At 46.1% G+C, this 21639-nt stretch overlaps 1 protein-coding gene across 2 annotated transcripts in view; it reads right to left on the bottom strand.

Annotated features, from left to right (window-relative positions):
* RNF144A (ring finger protein 144A) overlaps positions 1 to 21639 on the bottom strand; it is a 367507-nt gene that overhangs the window by 80494 nt on the left and 265374 nt on the right. The gene's annotated exons all lie outside the window — the stretch shown is intronic.

Below are 21639 nucleotides of genomic sequence, written 5' to 3'. Positions count from 1 at the left end.
ACCTTCCAGGGGAGCCCAGAATTAGAGATCAGTCATGCAGTCAGACTGTGAACAGACATAGACACTGCGTATACTGTTGCTCACGGTGAACTGGACCTCAGAGTGCGATCACTTGGCACGGAAGTTAACTCTGATCTTGGAAGCATGCTCTGCTTAGAAAAGGAGCCACATTCACCTTTGCAACCGGAAGCTTCAGGGCTGTGGGAGTCCAGGTCCTGACCTCTGAGTCCTGCTCTGATGCTGGGGAAAGTCATCAGCGTCTAGTTACAGAGTAGCTGGGAAGGCACGCTCCAATGGAGCATTTTTAAATTATATTTAATTGTAAGATACTCATTTAAAAACTACGTTTCAGGGGTGCCTGGGTAGCTCAGTGGGGTAAGTGTCTGACTTCGACTCAGGTCATGATCTCACAGTTCATGTGTCCAAGCCTTGTGTCGGGCTCTGTGCTGACAGCTCGGAGCCTGGAGCCTGCTTCGGAGTCTGCGTCACCCTCTCTGCCTCCCCCCTGCCCACATCCTCTCTCAAAAGTAAAGAAATAAACATTAAAAAAATAATAATAAAATATGTTTCAAACCCAATTTATACATGTTTTTCTTAGTTCTACTTTAATTTTCTATAAAAACCTTACCCTCTGTTGTTGATCTCAGGATTCCAAAATTCATTTGAATATCTTGAGGCGCCCTGAGGACCCCGCCTCTCCTGGTGGTGTTTACAAGCTAGCGCTTTCTCCCGCAAGGGGTGAGGTTAGCATGTGTGATGGCTGAGAAGTGGGGATTTAGAGGCCGACTTGCTCCTCTGCATGCTGGTTGTCTGGTCTCAGACAAAGTTCCCTCTCTGAGGATAATGACAAAAATGGGGGCTGTTCTATTTTCGTGTCATTGTCTCTAGCACGTTTTGCTTCGGTTATGACATACACTTCCATACCTTTTCACAATCCTACACTACTTATGAACTCAAAGACCGTATCTTCCATTCCAAAAATGCGCATTCCTTATGAACTGTTTGCCACATTGCCTCTCCGAGCTTTGCTCCTTGGGTTCAACCCACCAGTTACGTTGCTGCTAAATATTTGGGTGGTTTAATGTGCAATTTTCTCTGCCCACTGAGGAGTACAGGAAGTGACAGCAACCGTAAACTCCCTTTATGCGCTCGGATATTGGCCATTGGTAAAGTTTGGGCTGGTGCGGTGTCATAAAGCAAACGGACTTGTCGCCATGAAACCACATGGATTTGTGAACGTTAGAAAATAAAATAAATAAAATAAAACGAGTACCTCCGGTGTATTTTTTAAATGTTCCGATATAGACATAAAAATGAAGGTTCTTAAAATTCTTTGGTTTGTCCATTTTGTCAGGGCCCACAAATAGGTATGCATTAATAGTTTCTTTGCTTTGGGGATTCAACTAAATTCCAAGCATTCTAAAAAAGACTTGCCAATTTCACACCAAAAATGTAATGCAATTCCTTGAATACCCTTGGAAGCTTCATTATAAAGTTATCCTCAGGCCTTATGGATGACTTTTAAATTTACTTTAAAAGATTCAGAGATTTATATGGAATGGTAAAGTGTGGTCACAAGGGCTGTTTAGTGGCCCCAGAGAGAAGTGTCCCTGAAGAGAGGTCCAAAGGTGGCATCTTTGGCAAAGACGAGTAGCAGGGAGGTCGGATACCCTTGAGGACAAGGGGGGGAGGGGTGACCTCCCACGAAAATCCCTGTGAGGTGCCTCTTTCTGTACCCTTCCCTGTGTTGATCAGAGAACTTTAACATCTCAGATGGAATTCTTATCTTGCAAAGATTGATGAGAACAAATCATCACGTGGAGACTCCAACGATAAAGTCTGGACTAAAATAAGGAAAAGAACTCTAGCTTCCAAAGCAGACGTCCTTTAGCAATACTGTCTTCTTAGAAAGGAAACAAAGAACAAAATACCTAACGCGACAAGGCCAACTCTGCAGAAAAGGCTAAGCTCACGATGGCCCACTTTGGGCGTCAGGCACCCTGTCTCCCTTCGCCTGACTTCTGTCTTCTGTCGCCTGACTTAGGAGGGCTGAGAGCAGGGAAAGAGAAGAGCAAGTTTTCTGGATGCCGCTTAGGCACTGACATTTGCGATTCAGTATGGCTTCTTGGTCCCCGACCGGTCCTGGAAGGCCAGACCATCCCCGAGGCCAAGAACACCTTCTGCCCTCTGATTTTGGCACAGCGGTGGCCACTTCACTCAGATGTGTGCCTCCCGGCAGTATTCCCGCCTCAGGGCCCGCGGACTGGCACTCTGCAATATGCTTTACCTGGGGCTACACCTGAGACCATATGGACCTTCAGCTGCTGCACCATACAGGGCCCGCCTGCAGCACCGCGAGGACCAGATGGAACAGACGATACCTGTGTGAGGCCGTCTGACTCGACGCTGCTGGGGACGTGGTGTGCAGAAAATGGCAGATTATAAACATTTAAATAATAATACCACAACACATGCTGATTCTCTTCCACCAGGAAGGGAGAGGCAAAAAAAAAAAAAAAAAAATACCTTTCTGGGAAAGACAAACCTGAAGAATACTGTGGCGTAGGAAGGAACTTAATTTTGAGAACAAAGCTGGAAGTTGAAATGATTCAAACCAAAGATGGGGCTAAAAACCAGTGGTAAGGGCGAGCGAGGGGCAGCAGAGGGCGGAGCGTGGGAGCCAGGAGTCACAGATCGATCAAGGGCAGGGAGCTGCTATGTGGCTTTAGTGACTCAGCACTCTCCCTGTGCCTCAGTTTCCCCAACTGATACCAAGAAGCAAGTGGCCGGTGCTGTCCCACATGCCCCGAGACGAAGACTTTGTGCCAGGATGTGAATCAACACATGGAAAACCATCAAAAAGTCTGGCTAACAGACACCATTTCGGCGGAACTAAGCAGGATGCTTTGGAATGGGCTCGCTCTCCATTCCGCTGCAAAAGCATCTCGTGGCAGACAGTTAACAAATCACTCAGACCCTGGTAACAGTGTGCAAATATCCACTGGTACTGGGCAGTGGATATTTTCAGAAGCATTGGACCTGCTTACCTCTTTAAAGTCTCAGGACTTTCAAGTTCACTCTTGGCTTGTTTGAAACCAAGGAGAGTACGATAAAATACTATTTTAAGCTTACTTCCTTTTCACTTGCTTTCAAATACTAAAACAAGTATTTTAAAAACACGAGATGAGGCTCAAAGGGTCTAATTTGCTATATGTTCTAAGTTCCCCTAAAGTATATATGTTAAAAAAAAAAGATCAATTATTCAATTATTCCTGCATTTCACAAATATTCATGACCTGCTGGCAAGCTTCGCAGAAAAATTGCACGCAGGGTGTAATGCATCGACCATCCCAGCTTTGAGGGCTCCCTGGAAGTGTGACCCTTGAATGGAGACTCCACTGATGTGCTCAGTGTTGCTAGACAAGGAACTGAGCACACAGATGGAAGGGGAGAGGCAGTCCCAGCCGAGGGAAGGCGCAGTCATGTGATGATGCATACCACGAGCAGAAATGCACAGTGTTCTATGGCTGAAATGCCACTGTGAGAGGGGACAATGAGAAGGTAGGCAGCCACCAGGTCACAAAAGACCCAGAGTCCCAGGGTGAGGAATTCAGACATCTCTTACAGGGGACGGGGAGTCTCCAAGAGGTTGTCAGGCTATAGGCAGATACACAGTCAGACTGCTGCATGAAGAATGGAGTGGGGAAGGAAAAGTCTGGCTGCATAAAGACCAAATCCAGCTAGGAGGCATTTACAGATGGCATCCTGGGATGGAGAGATGACCAAGTCCTGAAGTAGGTAAGACGGGGCACAAAGAAGATTCAAGAAACAGATCAAATTCATACTGACCCGACAGTCTCCATTCCTTGATGATTTGGGCTTCTGTCCACTGCCCTCTCCCATAATACCTTTGGTTTAATTACTGGGGATTTAGAGACGATTTTGTTAAAGTCTTGTATGGTCAGTTCCTCGACCTCCTGCCCAGTGATTTTGTCATCCATGGACCCCAAGGTTATGCCATTAGCAACGGGCATGGCTCCTTCAAGCACTGGGTTCTCCCACCACCGGCTCTCATCTCTGCAGGCCACTCCCTCTCCTATTCTCAGCACTTAGTCTTTCTATCCCAATATCACCACCGATCCATGGGTCCTACCACCCTCCACTGTCCCTTGCTGTCCTGTCTTCCTTCCCACCACCTGCAATTCCATGGTCAACCTTTACTGTGAATCCCTTGCATTCGTTCACCTTCAGCCTCTCACCCCTTTGTGTTTCATCATCCTCGGTTGGCAAAACCACAGCACAGGGAAACCTAACTCTCCACCCACTGTGCCCCCTGCTCACACATCAACCACCTCGGGAGAAAAGCATGCAGCCGCCCTGAGTGCTTGACTGTCAAGTTAAAGTTCAGGTCAAGAGCTTCGACTGTCGCATTACTACCGTCTGGCCATCGTAATACTGGTTCGTCTCCCTGCGCCTTCCCTTCCAGATCACTATTCCGTGCCCCCTCCTTTCTCCTCATACCTCCAGCACCTTCCTCTCCATCCTCACTATCCACTGACTTTGCTTGGTATTTTACTGATGTAATTGCGGCTATCAGAAGAGTTTCCAAGCCTCCCAGTGCCAACTCCACCAGCCTATAGCTGTGCCTTTATTCTCTGCCTTCTCTCTCGGGACTGGGGAATCCTCAAGTCCTTAGTTCTGGCAACTCCCTGACTCACATTCCATTTCTCTCACCTTCCCCCCTCCCCAAGGGCAGTCACCAGACCAACGGACATCTTCCTCTTTCCCTCTTTATCCTTCCCGACCCCACTGAGCCAGTCCTATTGATACGATTATACTACTATTTTTCTCCCTTTTATACACAAAAACAAAAGCTTCTTGTGACCACACGTCTTCCCTTCTCTGCTCCCTTATATAGAAATGCTCATTGAAAACATTTTCTCTACTTTCTGCCATAACCTGCTGTGAGCTGTTCTTTGTGTCACATTGGCATCATTTGTGGGCCTCTGGACCCTTGCCTCCCACTACTCTCTCCTTTGCCTTTGTCCTTTACCTGCCATATGTTTCCTGCTATTCCTCAAACACAGGAGCTCTTTAAATGTTCTAGATGTGGGTCCTTTGACAAATAACGTGGTGCAAGTATCTTCCCCCCAAGTATGAGTTGCCTATTCCCTCTCCTCAAGATGTCCTCAACTTGTTTTTAATGGGTAGCTGAGACTGTAATAAAACACAAAATCTGTATTACCAGACGTGAAGCAGCACTGGAAGGCCAGAGAGTGAGGCTCAAACCTTTTGCTGCTAGAGTGCTGGAGTGCCATGAATGCTCTGGAGCTAAAGCCTTCATGACCACGCACAAATGGGGGACAAGTCTTCAAGCCCATGAGAGGTAGGGGATGGGAGGCGACATCCTTGTGTAAAACCAGAACTCCCCAAGTGCCACTGCTTCAGAGAAATGAACACTAACAAAACCTGTCCAACAGCCTAAGGAGAAAAAAGAGAAGATTCTTTTGCCCTCAATGGAAAAATTATGTATTCCATTAGAAACTCCCACTAGAAACCAGAGGCACCTGGATGGCTCAGTTGGTTAAGCATCCAACTACGGCTGAGGTCATGATCTCACGGTTCATGGGTTCGAGCCCCAGGTCAGGCTCTGTGCTGACAGCTCAGAGCCTGGAGCCTGCTTTGGATTCTGTGTTTCCCTCTCTCTCTGCCTCTCTCTCTCTGTCTCAAAAATAAATAAAAGTTTAAAAATTAAAAAAAAATAAGGCTGTAATCTTTTGAAGCCTGGGACTGACGACCTGTCTCCCCCACTGCCTGGCTGAGCTTCAGCTATGGCACAGCCCAGTAAGCTTTTATGATATTGAACTGAAAATAGAACACGGATATATTGCCGTTCCAAGACTGAAGCATGGAATATTCCCAAACTGGCATAAAACAAGAAATTAATAAGCCAAAGTAAACTTAGAACAATAAACAAAACACATTTGTTTAAATTTTTGAAGCTTCCCGTGTTCAAGATGGACACTCAAAAGCATGCTTGGGTGGGAGTAATATTTTCATACATGATCACAAATCACTTTGGAGGGGCACCTGGGTGGCTCAGTTGGCTAAGTGTCTGACTTCGGCTCAGGTCATGATCCCATGGTTTGTGGGTTTGAGCCCCACGTCGGGCTCTGTGCTGAGAGCTCGGAGCCTGGAGCCTGCTTCGGATTCTGTGTGTCCCTTTCTCTCTGCCCCTCCCCTACTCACACTCAGTTTCTCTCTCTCTCTCTCAAAAATAAATAAACATTAAAAAAGAATTTTTTTTAAACATAAAAAGAAATCACTTTGGAAAATTCTCTAGTTCTGAAATCGTAACCACGCAAGGGCTTCCAGGTGCAACAGACTTCAGTCATACTGACCTTGTGACAGCGTATCATGCACCCCTCCAGGGGTGTGAAAAGAAAGGTCCATCGGGCCGATCATCAGTGTAATGCAACACTGAATCTCCTAGAACTTCTGAAGAATTTGCATTCTGCATTACGAAACAAGGATGAAAAATATACAACAAAATAAAAACATGCTCAGAATTTTGTGAAATTTGCTTAAAGCTCTCCATACGCTGATACAGTCTGCTTGGCCTCTGGGGCCCCAAGTCCACGCTTCCTGGGTGAATCAATGCATCCGCCCGGCAAGGAAGCAGTTGTCAGCCAAGGACTTTCTCTCGTCTGGGTTTGCAATCCTGAGGCTCTCTGTACAATGCCCAAACCTAATGTGCTTTGCCTGTATACACAGCAATAATGGATATCCTCTTTGCTTGTAAGTTCGCAAGAACAAACTTCCGGATTAACACAATGATGCAAATTCATTACGACTGACTGACGAGATTCTTCCAAATATTCAATGCGTTCAATCTTTACTCTGTGCAGTTTTCTTTCGAGGACGTGGATCTCTTTGATGAGGTGAATACTCCAAACCATGAAAGTCTCCTATACCTTATTTCAAAACACAAGGACTTGTCTAGGCTTTCTTTGATTCAGGTCGAACCAGTAACTAATTAGAAGCATAATTTAGGTTCATACAATATTGTGTTTAATCCCCAATAAAATACAATTTTCAGAGAAAACTACTTGGTTAGCAAGAGTGAGAGAACTGTTAATGAGCTCATGGTCATGTAACGTGCAGTGAATGCTACACAATATGTACATTTAATTTAATGCGTCTGAAGTAAGACTAAGTCTTCAGATGCTTTGCTGCAGAAATAGAGCTTCAGGTCATACGTTTCTATTTCATTTGTCCACAAGCATTTTAGTTTCTCATAAAACTAATGAATTTCTTCCAAAATCATAAGTCACCATACCACATGCAAATATGTTGCCACTTGAAGGAATTACTGCAAATGGCTGATTTATACAGCCTCACAAATCATGAGTTTCCGGGCAAATAAATCATTTTGCAATTGGTTTCAACAAAGATAAAATAAAAGATTTTTTTAAAGGTGCTGACTAAGAACTCTGTGGCATTTGCTTGCACACTTCATACTTTAATTAAAATACATATCGATGTGTTTCATTTCCCTGAGAGCAGCACTATGGTAATAAGTTCTTAACAGCTCAGACCTATGCCTTTTCACGGTTCCTTTTGCAATTCTACCCTATTTTTTTTTCTTTCTCTAATCAGTAATCAGTACTTTTTGAGGTTTATGTGTACAGTATGTAATTTGATTTTCTTCCCTGGCGGGTTGTAACATAGGCTGAATACAGAGATTAAAAGTACATATATTTAGAATCAAGAAAAGCATAATATTTGTTTTTTCTGCTCTTCAGTGATGCACCCTATACATTAGTCAAGGTAGCAGCATCACAAAGCATTGTCGTTTCTCCAGCTCAAAGGAAATAACAGTGATTCTTTAATCAGTGTCTTGATGTCACGTAGGGAGCTGGGTGGGGAAAAAAAAAAAAAAAAGCATGTGGTCTTTTGCTGCAAATGGCTTTAATCTTAGTGTAAAAGGGTTGCTCTTCAGTCCCCAACCCTAAAGCCTCAGATAAAGTTGTGACAGATACTGTCAAATTTGTTCATGATGATAATGACATTTAATTCTTGCATCCTTCGTTAATGGGTTCTATAGAGGGGTTGCCTTTAAAAAAAAAATTAATGCACCTGTAGCTTTAAAAGTAGAATCTAGAATGTCTTAATAGAAACCACCTGTTGGGTTGACCCCCCAGCTTTGTTAGCTGGGCATTGTTTGTGTGCTCTCTGATTTAATTGCTGTGCAGTGCACCTGGGTTACTATGGCATTAGAACACATTGTGATTTGATTGGAGGTTAGAGACCGAGCAGGATTCATGGAATTATAGAATTTTATAATAATCAAACTGGCTTAAGCCCTACAGTTGTTTATCTTCAATTTCCTTGGTTTATAGATGAGGAAACTGAGGCCCAGGGAGGAAAGAAAATATATCAAGTTTATCCAGCTGATTGGTTAACAAAAAACAAGAACAGAATTCCCTTTATCACTAAAACTGGGTGATTTCACATGTGGCACAAATCCAAGTGGTTTATAGATGCCTTTGGACACATTAGAGAGTTTTCTTCCCAGCACATTTCATTCCTGATTTTGAATTTGTATGGGGAACCAGATTTGTGACCCTCTAATAAAGATACATTTTTAAAAGAAATTAAATGTTTCCAATAATAACAACAGAGGAATTGTCTATGTGTCTTTTTGGATCAAAACAGAATATAATATGATATGAACAATTTCTACCATTCAGTAGGAAGAATTTCAGTGGCCTGATTTATTTTTTAGGAATTTATCTTTTTATCACTCTATTTTATTTTTATTCATGAGAAGTATTCTCTTTTAATCCCCTTTACCTATTTCACCTGTTCCCCCGCCCACCTCCCCTCTGGTAACCACTAGTTTCTTCTCTATAGTTGAGTTTGTTTCTTGGTTTGTCTCTTTTTTCCCCCCTTTGTTCCCTTGTTTTGTTTCTTCAATTCCACATATGAGTGAAATCATATGGTATTTGTCTTTCTCTAACTCATTTCACTTAGCATTATACTCTCTAGCTCCATCCATGTTCTTGCAAATGGCAAGATTTCATTCTTTTTGATTGCCACATCATACTTCATTGTATCTGTATATCACATCTTCTTTATCCATTCATCAACTGATGGACACTTGGGCTACTTCTGTAGTTTGGCTATTGTAAATAATGCTACAATAAGCATAGGAGTGCATGTATCCCTTCAAGTTAGTGTTATCGTATCGTAGGCGTAAACACCCAGCAGTGCAATTCCTGGATTGTAGGATAGCTCCATTTTTAATTTTTAAAGGAAAGTTCATACTATTTTCCACAGTGGCTGCACCGTTTTATAACCCCATCAACAGTGCAAGAGGGCTTCTTTTTCTCCAGTCCTCACCAACACTTGTTGTTTCTTCTGTTTTTGATTGTAGCCATTCTGATGGGTGTGTGGTGGTATCTTATAGCTTTGATTTGCATTCCCTTGATGACGAGTGATGTTGAACATCTTTTCGTCTGTCTTTTGGCCATTCATACGACTTCTTTGGAGAAATGTTTATTCATGTTTTCTGCTCATTTTTTAATAGATTATTTGTTTTTCGGGGTATTGAGTTGTATCAGTTCTTTATACATTTTGGGTACTAACCCTCTATTGGATATATCATTTGCAAATAACTTCTCCCATTCAGTACTTTGTCAATGGCCTGATTTAGAAAGAGAAACAGTATCACGCTATGGCTGGGAAGATTATGACCTGTGACTGAATTGGATAGTACCAGTCACATTAGTACAGGACTTTTGGACCCACAAAATGAATTTACAGTCAACATTGCCTTTCACCCTTAGTGGGATCATGATGATGATGATGGTGATGATGATGATGATGAATTTACTGAATGCCATTTATTGTTCTAAGTTCTTTTACTGGTATCTTGTTCAATTGACACTATTATTATTAGTTATTACCATTACTATTATTATTATTATTCCTACTTTATAGGTAAACTGCTATACATCAACTTATTTTCTTACTTTTTAGGTAAACCTCTATGATTTTTATGCAACTACATTCACGTTTGGATATGATTTACGTGCAAAAATACCGGTAAGTCTGTATCCATGTTAGCTATTATCAGAATATAACTGGAGGGAAATCCAGGCATTTCAAGGAAGAGATCTTGCAAGGATCATCTATTCTAACTATTCTATTTGTTAACAAAGCTTCCCAGCTCAGTTGGACAGTGGCTTCATAAAAGGGCAAAGCATCTCTTCCATCAAAGGGGCTCAGGTAACTACTATCAGCTGGAAAGTAGGAGATGCCTAAAGCTAGTAGAGATGTCAGCTACATGGGGCATTCATTGACTGTGAAGAAGGGTGTGGACCCAGGAAAGGCTTTATTTTTTTTTTAATTTTTTAATGTTTATTTATTTTTGAGAGAGAGAGAGAAAGAGAGAGCAGGGAAGGGGCAGAGAGACAGGGAGACACAGAATCCAAAGCAGGCTCCAGGCTCTGAGCTGTCAGCACAGAGCCTGACGCGGGGTTCAGACTCACAATCCACAAGATCATGACCTGAGCCAAAGTCGGCCGCTTAACCGACTGAGCCACCCAGGGACCCCTGGGATAGGATTTATTGAAACTGGAGCACTAGCACACCTATAAGAAAACAGTGACCTTGGTCAATAGTTAATAACAATTCTTTGGGTTTAAAAAAAAAAAAAAAGTTGGAAGCTGGTTACTAAATTCTCCGTCAAAGCACCCTTCCATGAAGCTGTTTTTGAACCTAAATTTCTTTTAGAGTATTTCTCATGCCAACTGATAAAGATACGTTATTAAATATCAGGAAATGTCCTATCTCTTTGCTCTGAAGCACTTCTAAGATGGACAGTTTGGTCCTATCAAACAAATATCTCTGGTGAAATTCTAATTGATGAACTTGGGCCATTTAATGACACGTGCAAACATGTGGGTCATGAAGATGCACACCTGCAGGCAGGCACCAGCCTGGCTAAGACATAAGAGAAGATCATCGGGTGAGTTTTGTTAGCAGCTGGTCGAATGTGTCCTTTGGAACCTCATGTTTCATGCCAGCTGAGCCCGGAGGCCATTTCTGACCACCACACATGACAGTTTGCCTTTCCTAGCAGAAGGAGGTGTTGGAAATTTCATCTTCTAGATCAACTCTCAGGAATGGAGATAGGAGGGAGGAAAAATAGACACCTGAAGGTTTCCAGATGGTGACCCAAGGCAAAGTTGGTCTAATGAGGAACAGCATCATGACAAGACTCTAAGCTTTTCAGTCTTTGGGGTCGGTTTTCATTAGCGGATGTATTGGGATTCTCTCTATTGACTTCTCCCCTTTCAGATAATGTTCTTAACACAAGGGAGCAAGGCAGAGTCGGGTCAAATGAACAGAATTTCACCATGAAGTTTTAAGAAAACAATTCTAACGAGAACAAAGACTTCCACAGGTGAAGTCTAATTTTCCCAGGGCTAAGCAAAATTAGGAGCTTCAACAAAATCAGAGCAGAGACCCAGCGTGTGATTCACCTCTCTGCTGTGGTCCAGGAACCTCAAGAAGAAAAGGACATTAGCTGTCCTGACAGATGCTAACATCGGTGGTCTGGAACTAGAGCTCTGGTCCATGCCATGGTCAAGGGAAGTCACAGTGGAATCTTGCTGAGTCCTCCAAATCACAGAAAACACCCTCCTCAAACCAAGAAACTGTTATAATAACTGAGTTTTACTGACTTAGTGTAGCAATGGAGAAACGACACAGATCATTTTTATTATGTTATTATTATTATTATTATTATTATTATTACCATTATTCAAGGAAGTGAGTACACAGCATGAATTGCTGATGGGTTGGGCTCAGAAATTCTTGAAGTGATGTAGGATATCAGGAGGGGGAGCCTTTGGAGTGGTTGCTATTTTGAGGCTGGAGTCAACATGAGTGAGTTGAGGTTCTGGGAAAAGAAAGCATCATGCAGTCAGGATATTCTGCAATTGTTGATGTATAACTGATGGGAGAGGTGGCTGTCCCAGTTTTCTGGTGTTGGAACAAACTTCACCACGTCCCCCAGTGTGCAGCCCTCATCCATGATTCCACATAGTGGTTCTGCAGAGGTTTTCTACTTTATAAACATTCACATGATCTCGTAGTGCCTAACACAGTGCGGAGGCATGCCTGGCACAGGCTGATTGGCCAGCCCCACTCACCAAGTCTGTTCCTACCAGCGCTGTTGAATGGGTCAGCATTTGGCCTTCTCCGCCAGATCTGCCAATTCCCTGGGATGTCCTTCCTTCCCGAATGCCTTCCCTCCTGTGACTGCTGAAGAGCCTGCCCCTCTCCACTGCCCCCGTTGCTTCCACTCCCTTGTGTGCAGGCGATATGGTACATTCCATCTGTTGCCACGCATGCTCTCTGTTTCAGCTCCAGTCCCCACCAGGCACAGTGCAATTTCTCCCAACTGCCACGATCCTCACCACAGGAAGATACACAATTGCTTCAGGAAAGCAATTACTGCATTTTACCATCAGGTCAGCCATTTTTCAACACAGGTGCATTTAATGGATTAGAGCCACAAGCTCTAAAAATGAAACACACTGTCCCTTTTGATCTGAGATGAACCCACTATGCTTCAAGACAAGGCCAGTTAATTATAAGAGTGTCATGACTTAGTTTTGGGGTATGGGAAACATGCTGGAGGGGCTGGAGAAAAGGCAGCATCATAGACTGTAAGTGGGACCCAGCTGTAGCCATGAACTCAAAGGGCCACATTCAATACAGTGAGTCCAAATAGTGAGATACAGTCACGATAGTCGCAGTATTCAAGGGAAACCAAATCATGAGTGGGGACACAGCCAAACGACCCCAGGGACAGGACCCTGACTTGTCTCTAGTGTCTATCCCAGGACCTAGCAAACAACAGGCAGGCAGGAAATCCTATGGATTAAGGACAGGTGAGCAAATCCCAGCCCCCAAGGGAAAACTTGACAAGTGCCAGACAGCACATCAAAGGCTCAGTTGAGGGACCGGGGATCAGAGCAGGTAGTGAAGTGCTAAGTACACACGTGAGGTGAAGTTGAGGACAAAGACTGGTGGGTGAGGGATACTGGAGGAAGGTATGACTCAGTGAGTGGTGGGCAGGCAAGATTTACCCCAGTCACCCCAGGTAACCAGCATTAACACTAGCACTGGCAGGCGAAGTTGCCAACGCTCTGCCTTGTTGGTCAGCACTGGCTGGAGACAAGAGGTGACTGAGTCTCCAGGTAGCAGGCATCACTGATGATGGATTTCGTGGGCCAAGGAAGGCAAGGGTTGACGTGGTAAGGCTGCCCTCCTTCCTCAAAGCAACCCAACCAAATCGTAACAGAGATGTTGCTGTTGGAGCTCAGGGGCTCTTGTTGTTCCTCAGCACTGCCATCCAAAGTCAACTGCAAAAGCTTCCACCTTGGTAAACCCCTTAGTAGGGGTCTTCACTTCATCTTTGAACCTACAGCCATTCTCGGCACTGGGCAGGGGGAGGCGTCCTTAGGGGTAACTGGATAGGAAGTGAGCAAAGGTGTGCCGCACTTGTGTGTCACTTTGCCTGGGCAGGTGGTGGATATGGTTCCTGTCTCGGTCAGGTCTTCCCTAAGGCCCACAGGCAGAGCATGGGCTTTGTGGGCAGGTCCTGGCCCACGTAAATCCTGAGGCATCAGGAGGCGAGGCCTCATCTCCCATAGGGCCTTGTGCACTCAAGCACAGGCTCCAATCATCAGCTCTCCCATCATCTCCTCCTTCCAGGGCAACTTCATCAAGCACAGCTTGAAGCTTCTGGGGCTCCTGCGGTCATTATTTTCACTTCTCTCCCCACCTTCCGGTGCCATTCCCAACTGTCTCCCTCTAGTTTATACCCCTCCTCATTTCATCTCCCCACCCTCGAGTCTTCCATACACACCCCCACACCTTGCTCTTTCATAACAGACCTGATGACTCACTAAATCCAGAGTTCCCACCATTCACCATGAACTTGGTCCTTCCTCCGAGACAGGGAACGCTTCATCTCCCAATATTTCCTGGAAGTAGGAAGACGTATTTTCATTCCATCCTTGTGTGGCAGCGGACGAAAGGAAGGAAATGCTACAGGCGCCAAAAATCACCCTCCATGTTCATATCAGGGCACTGCCTTACTATAGTCTGTTGGCTCAGTGCTCTTCTAGACGGGGTCTTGCCTTCAGACTTTATAATGGCCACAGAAGATGTCGGAAGTCTATGTGGAATGAACAGCACTGCGTCTGATGTTCATGTGCTAAGTATTTCATGATCTTGGGAAAAGGAGAATGTAACTATGGGAACTGTCACGAAAGAGGTAGAGTATAAGCGAGGTTTGGGTCTTAGGCATGTTTTGGCTACTATAGAGAGACAGGGTTTGGAAACTTCAGTAAAAAGTGAAGAAAGGAAGAATATGCCTTCAAGCCAGACCAAAGGGAGCTCGGCCTCATCAGAGAGGATAAAAGGCTTTTATTCAAGAAATAAAAGGTTGCTTGATTCTGTAGGAAGGGTTTCTGGAGGACTTTGAAACTAGGGACCAAGCTTACATCCACTGTGAAGTAAACACGTGAGCAGGAGGGTGTTGAGCATGTCTGCTGGAAAGAGGGGAAACCAGGATACTACTGCAGCTCTTCCATGGAAGGGTTTGCGTTTGCAAGGAGCCTATAGGGTCCTAAAAGTGCATTATGTGGGGCACCTGCATGGTTCAGTCCGTTAAGGGTCCAACTTTGGCTCAGGTCAAGATCTCACAGTTCGTAAGTTTGAGCCTCGTGTCAGGCTCTGTGTTGGCAGCTTGGAGCCTGAAGCCTGTTTCAGATTCTGTCTCTCTCTCTCTCTCTCTCTCTTCAAAATAAATAATAAACATTAAAAATAATTTTTAAGTGTAGTATGCGAAATGGCATATTAGTGTTCTTCAAGCATTGATCTTCCGGAGCTATGTTTCTTGAACGTGTAATACCAGTGGATTATTCTTTAACCAAACTCATACTCAGAAGCTCACATTCCATGATGCAGAGAAGGAGCAGAGTCGTGAAGTGAGTGAAGCAGGGTAGGAGTCAACTGCCATGTCCATTTCCTCCCTGGCCTCCATCCACGTGACCTAAGGCATCCCCTGAAGACATCCTCAGGACTCCAGAGAACCACTCCGGAGTGAGAACACAGAAGTAAAACATCCTATTCAGTTGAGTGAACAAGGAAAGAGGGAAAGAATGGCTACTGATGACCACTCACGATGATGCTCACTGGGACACTGTGGTGACTAGAGGGGGCTGGGGAACAGGAAGGCATCAGGGAAAGGGAATGCACACTTGTCACAGCTATGCTCTGTGACATACAGCCAGGTAATTATCATGGAAGTTGTGGACACAGAGAACAGCAAAACAAACACAAGGGAAGGTGTGCAGATGGTTAAACAAGGAAAGAACTGAAATCCAAGCATCCACTGAGCACAAGCAAGCAGGACTGAGCCCGAGATGCTGAAGCAACGTCCTACCTGACCTTTTTGACTCTCTTGCCTTCCTCCTATATATTCCTCAGACCATAGCAAGAGGGAGAATTTTGAAATTTGCATATTTAAACCCCCTCAAATGCTTTCTGTGGTTTTCAAGATGAATCCCAAACCAGCTGGCTGCCTGGCTTGGCTTACAAGGACTTCTGCAATGGACCTGAATAATCCATGTGGTTCTGGTGACCTCTGCAATGTCATGGCCGATATCAGTTTCTGTCACCTCCCCTCTTCTCCTGAGTCTCCTCTGTCTCTGTCTCTGTCTCTGTCTCTCTCTCTCTCTCACACACACACACACACACACACACACACCATTCTTCTCCATGTTCATCCAGCCTGGCCCCGCTTCACCTGCTCTGTAGGTTTCTCCCTGTGTCCTTACTTCAGAGCCTTTGCTTGAGGTGGCTCCCCCATCTGAAGCATTTCCCCTCCTCATCTGGCTAAATCCCTACTCACCCTCCGGGCACTGGCCTCAGTGCTACAAACTCAGTGAGAACTTCTCTGATCCCTGGACCTCACACAACCCCTTCTCGCTTTTGCCAAATCTATAAATGCATATGCGTCTTTCCCACCCAGTCAGAGCACCATGGCGTAAGGGTCAGGGCTAGTGTGGTGCCTGGCACGCGGGGAGCACTCCATGAATATGGGTGGAAGGGGAGAGAAGGGGATCAATACTCCAAACGCTCCACTCTCACTGTGGGTCTACAATTATCCTGAGGAAAGTGAAGAGAGTGGCTGATTGCTTTCATTTAATGGACAAGCATTTTTGCAGCTGGGGGTGTGCAAAAAATCCACAGGTAAGTCAAGGTAACTTGGAAGTGTTAGTGATAGGTCAGCTGGGATTCAATCGGTTTGCATGTAACAGGAAACCTAAGAAACTGCTGGCTTAAACCCACGAGGTTGAATTCTTTCATGAAAAAGAAGCAGTCCAGATTGGTGTGGTGGTTTCTCCACATCGTCAAGGACCAGGTAGCCCCCGCCCACTGCTCTGCCATCTCTAAGGTGCCACCTTCACCCCCTGGTCCCAGCAGCACTTCCCACATGGGGACAGGATGGAGGAAAGACACAAGGGATCCCCCCGCTGTTGGGTGCAGAACACGTTTATGTCCCGTTGGTCGGAGCTTAGTGACGTGGCCCCACTGAGCTGGAAGGAAGGCTGGAAACTGGTATTTAAACTGGTGCATATAGAATCGAGAAGTGGAAGGGCAGGTGTTCTATTGGCCATGGTGGCAACAACTTCCCGTCTCAACAACTTGGTGATCTTGCTACAAGTCTACAACCAAGACAGGATTCTAGAGTCCTGAAGTTGACAGCGCTGTGGAGTGCCAAGCCACAAGGAGCAAAACGAAGCAGAAAATAAAAATGAAAAGAGCACAATAAACAACAGCATGGTGACTAAAAACCTGACATACAGAATCGCACAAAAATAGGAAATGTTTTCCTTCAAAACCTACACTCACCCACAAACACACCTCCTTCAAATTCGGTAGCATTCAACAAAAACAAGGGCGTGTTTTGCTGAGATTTTCAAGTCAACACGCAGCACACCAAAATTCCAAAGAGGAGCAGGGATTTGATCCACAGCATCACAGGGTCAGCTCAGAGCATCATCAGCCATGAGTTCAAACGATCGTTGTACCCCTGAGAAATGCTTCCCGACGTCCTGGGAGGGAAAAGAAAGAAGGTCATGGACGAGTCTGAGTGGTATTCTTTGCTTCCTGACACCTTGCTCTGAGCTGGCCTGGCAGCTGGACTGATCGAGTTCTATCATACATTAATGGAATGGATGACAGAGTGTTGGCGACTACACTGTCACATGTGCAGGATCGCTGGGGCCAGAGGTCTGCAAGGTGGAGTGTGATGGGGCCATCTGTCACCCAAGGCAAAGATGTTCTCCAACCTGAGGCTGTGCAAGGCACCCAGGTCTCCACCTGATGTTAGACAGCCTGTTTCTTTATATGAAAGAAAAATCACTAGGGCTGGGTGCCAGGGAGGAGGCATTGGCTCCCCACCACAACAGCAGGATAGCTCATTAGCTTAATCTTCAAGCACTTGCAATTGAAAACAAGGTGGCTCCGGAGAGGACCAAAGCGGGTCTCGTGGCTCACCTCCTACAGCTCCACCGCATTCAGGAAAACAAAGCAGAGGCCCAGCCTGGCCCTTCTAAGATTTCTCTCTCTTGACTCTGTTCACATTACGCCCTTAGGACTTAGATGGGCCGCCCACTCCCTGATCACTGGAGCTCGGGGACCGCTGTCCCTCCGTAGAATCCTGAGTCTTGGTTCTGTACTGGTCTTCTTGCGCTTGGAACACCTGCCTCACACTGTTCCAGTGATCTCTGTGCATGCTCCAACTGTATCGTTCGGACTTGAGCTTACTTATAGTTCTCCCTAAACCCCTGAGAACTAGCGTGCCTTCGGCATGTAGTGGTTGTTTGCTTCAGGAAGTTGTGCGGGAGGCTGAATGAGCCATTCGATTTCATGCCTGCCATCTTCAGTTTAAGTCCACAAAAAATCCTCTGAAGCTGCCTCTCCAGCAGGCCGGGCCACACTTCCCGCGCCTGCAGCCCCCTCGGGCACCTCCTTCAGGCTTCACATGGGCTGGTGCAGGAGGACTTCCTCAGGAACAAAGACCTCCCTCCCGATGCCAAACACAAGCCGATACTGTCCCCATTCTTGTGATTTCTTTAGCACTCCAGAACCTGCCTCATCAGGGAAGGACCTGGTCAAGTTGTGGCACGTCGGAAGCCCTGAGCAGGCTTTTGCTCTTCAGCTGTGTCCCAGCTTCCAAATTCACCTCAAGGTGTTCTTGCCTCCAAAGCCTACACTCTTGGTGAGAAACGAGGTCACTTCCTCACCCACAATGTCCAGCAGACTCACCGTCATCATTTGTTCAAGAAGATCGCATGGCAAGACTTCGGGGCTAATTCTGGGAAGCAGGACCTCCGGTCACAGCGCGCTGGGAGGTGCTGTCGTGAACAGCAGCATAGCCTCGAAAGGCTTCGGTGACATGTTTCTTTGTTCAACATGGTGCCCGAGTCTCTGCCTGAACGCAGACAGCCAGGGTGAAGTGAACCTTCAAACTGGCAAGAGTTCTTTCTGTTCAGGGAAATTCTACAGCTGTGTGCACAGGGAGATTTGGGGCTTCCCTCTGAGGGGCCAACATGTCCACAGCTTTCCAAAGTAAGAAGATTCTGCAGAGACAGCCAACAGAGAGAGTTTTAGTGCCGTATATATGGGACACTGGGCCTCAGAATGCTCCAGTGCCTCGGCCAGCAAGAACTCTGTCACACAGTGTGCTGGTGTCTTGCCACACCTCGGGACAATTAGAGTAAATGCTTGGTAGGGGTCGGGGGAAGAAGACTTAAGATTTGGTATCTCGGGCCTTCCTCACTGTCAGCAAATGAAAGGGGAGGGACTCGGCTGAAATCAAGCAGGGACCAAGCTCAGATTGCAAAGCCAAAGTTTATCCGCTATTTCTGTTTTGTTCTGTTCTCATTACTTAACAGTGAGACCACTTATGTGTGAACTGGGGAGGGGGGGGGCGATTAGGGGAGAAGAGGACTAGAGATGAACTAAAATACGCTAAATTCCCAAAGTGTCTTTAACAATAGGAACATCTTGAGATGCTGAGAGACCATCATGTGGCAGAGGGAGAATTCTGTTCTCCCCTAGAAGTCAGTATAAGGGCTGATTTGGAGACATGATAAGGAAGATGTCTCCATAAAATTAAGAAAATAAGATGGGGCGCCTGGGTGGCTCAGTCGGTTAAGCATCCAACTTTGGCTCGGGTCATGATCTCACAGTTCCTGGGTTCGGGCCCCGCGTCGGGCTCTGTGCTGATAGCTCGGAGCCTGGAGCCTGCTTCGGATTCAGTGTCTCCCTCTCTGTCTCTGCCCCTTCCCCACTCACACTCTGTGTGTGTCTCTCAAAAATAAATAAAGTTAAAAAAAAATTAAAACAAACAAACATGCATTTGCTGGAATCACTACGATGTGTTCTCAGCCCAGTGGCATTTAAGAAACTAATACGAGTAGGTCTGGCTGACAACTTCAAGGTATGATTAGCACCGAAGGTGGACTTACTGGGATCACTATTTGCATCCTGTGCCACAGCCCCCAAAGACCTTTCAGCGCTGTCACCTCCTTGAATTCCTGACAGCCTAGGAAGTAAGGTAGCCAACTGCCATGTCACCTCACAGCTGAGACAACGAGCCATGGCATGCTCGAGGGACTTGCTTGCTTAGTCAAAAACAGAAAAGAGTTTGTGTCCCACGCTGATGCCTGAGGTCACAAAGCCTTTTCATACACTGTCACACCAAACACCAGTCACCCACCCACTGTGCTTTGTGCAGAAGGAGGTTTTCCATTTTCTTCTCTTCGATTGCATCTAAGGCTCTCGGCCTCATATTCTGGTGGAGTGTGGCCTCAACTTGATGACGAAGAGACTTCAGCCACAGAGGAGGCACAGGGAAGTCCCTTCCTGCCCCGGGTCTGCCTTGTCCTCGGTGCTCCCTGTGACCTTCGAGGCGCTTCTGGTGTCCACTGTACCAGCTCTCCTGACCTCTCGCAGCCTGGCGGATGCCTGCATTTGTCCCCTCCCCATTGCTTTCCTCACGCATGGGCTGCAAACGTGTGGCATGCTTTGGCCATGAGGAACAGCTGTGGCCCTGCCTTCTGACACCTGCACAGACCTGTCTGCAAAGGGGACTTGAAGCCGAAGGGGACTTCAGTGTCACGGGTTATGGTCATAAAAGCGTTTCTATCAGGACTGCCTTGCACTGGGCACAAACCTGTTCCTTCCGAACGGGCCGGGCCAGTGGCTTAATTATTAAATCCTGGAGAACAATGTGGCTCTCGGCTGTGCCCCTGAGGCACCGATATGTCTGCGTGTGAGTGTAGGCGATGCATCTGGCTGACACTAAGTTCCCTCCGTGGAAAAGGCCACGGGTTCACCGGTACAAAGGAATTCTGGGACTCACAGCTGGCACCATCACGGAGCTCTTCCTTGGGAATCCGGGCAAAGGGACATCAACCAGAGTTGACATTTTATTGAGAGGTGTCACTCCTGCTGAATGTGTCAGAGTTAGCTAAAAACAGTAGATGCTTATATTTGTTCAATCATTTACCCAGCACACACAGAGATTTTCGGAAACTTGTCAAGGTGGAGCCAGCAGAGGATTTTTCTTTTACTGAAAGCAACGGGAATACACCATACAGACCAGTCTCAGGTGTGTGTAGAAAAGCTGTCCCAAGGGCATCGTCTGTGCCTCCCCGACTCTGACTCCCTGCCCTCAACCCCGATCTTGGTCCCTCAAACTCCACATCAGTCCCCAGGGCTCCACCCAGGCCCCCGCCCTGAGAAGCCTCTCCTGCATTCCCCGCCCCCAAGGGCCCCACGCCTTCCACGCACCTCCACGCTGGGCAGAAGGGGCTCCAGCCCCAGCTCCCCACCTGCTCGCTGTGGACCTTGGGTAATGTGCAGTTCCAACCTTTCTTTTCGTTTGTAAAGTGGAGGGACTCTATCCCTCTCATAGAGCTCTTCCTAGGAGGAACCAGGATAATAGGAAGCACGGCCCATGTTTACTGGCTGCCTGGTGAGGTTCTATGTGGTTTGCACACCTTATTTCATGCCATCCTCTCAATAATGTCCTGTGGTCAATCCCAGGACTACAGAGTGTTCATCAGGCAAGAGGCATAAACTCCTCTCAGGGGCAAACGTTAGGCGTTGATATTGGTTTCATAAACACCTGACATAGAATCTTTTGTTATCACTACCTGTGCATTAGTCCCGTTCCCTCAAACAGGTGAGCAAGTCTTAGTTTCTCCAGTGCATCTCAGTGTCTCAGGCATCCCCAGTGATCAATAAGCAGCCAATGGTTGACAGAAAGGAAGAACGTTGTGCAGAAAAATGTCCAGGAAGGATTTTTGTGGAGGCTTTATACAGAAGACCTCTTTACGCATTCATCTAGGCGAGTCAGAACAATTGTTGCATTACCGGCTCCACAGTATTAGAAAAAGAAGGTAATCTTTCAGAGCCACAGTATCCTCCTTGGTTGGAGGGGACAGAAATGCCAACTAAATAATGCTGTAGGGA

The sequence above is a fragment of the Puma concolor genome, chromosome A3 (genome assembly GCF_028749965.1).
Source record: "Puma concolor isolate L17-30 chromosome A3, mPumCon1.1.hap2, whole genome shotgun sequence".
NCBI lineage: Eukaryota > Metazoa > Chordata > Mammalia > Carnivora > Felidae > Puma > Puma concolor.
This window is presented reverse-complemented; position numbering and strand designations above follow the sequence as displayed.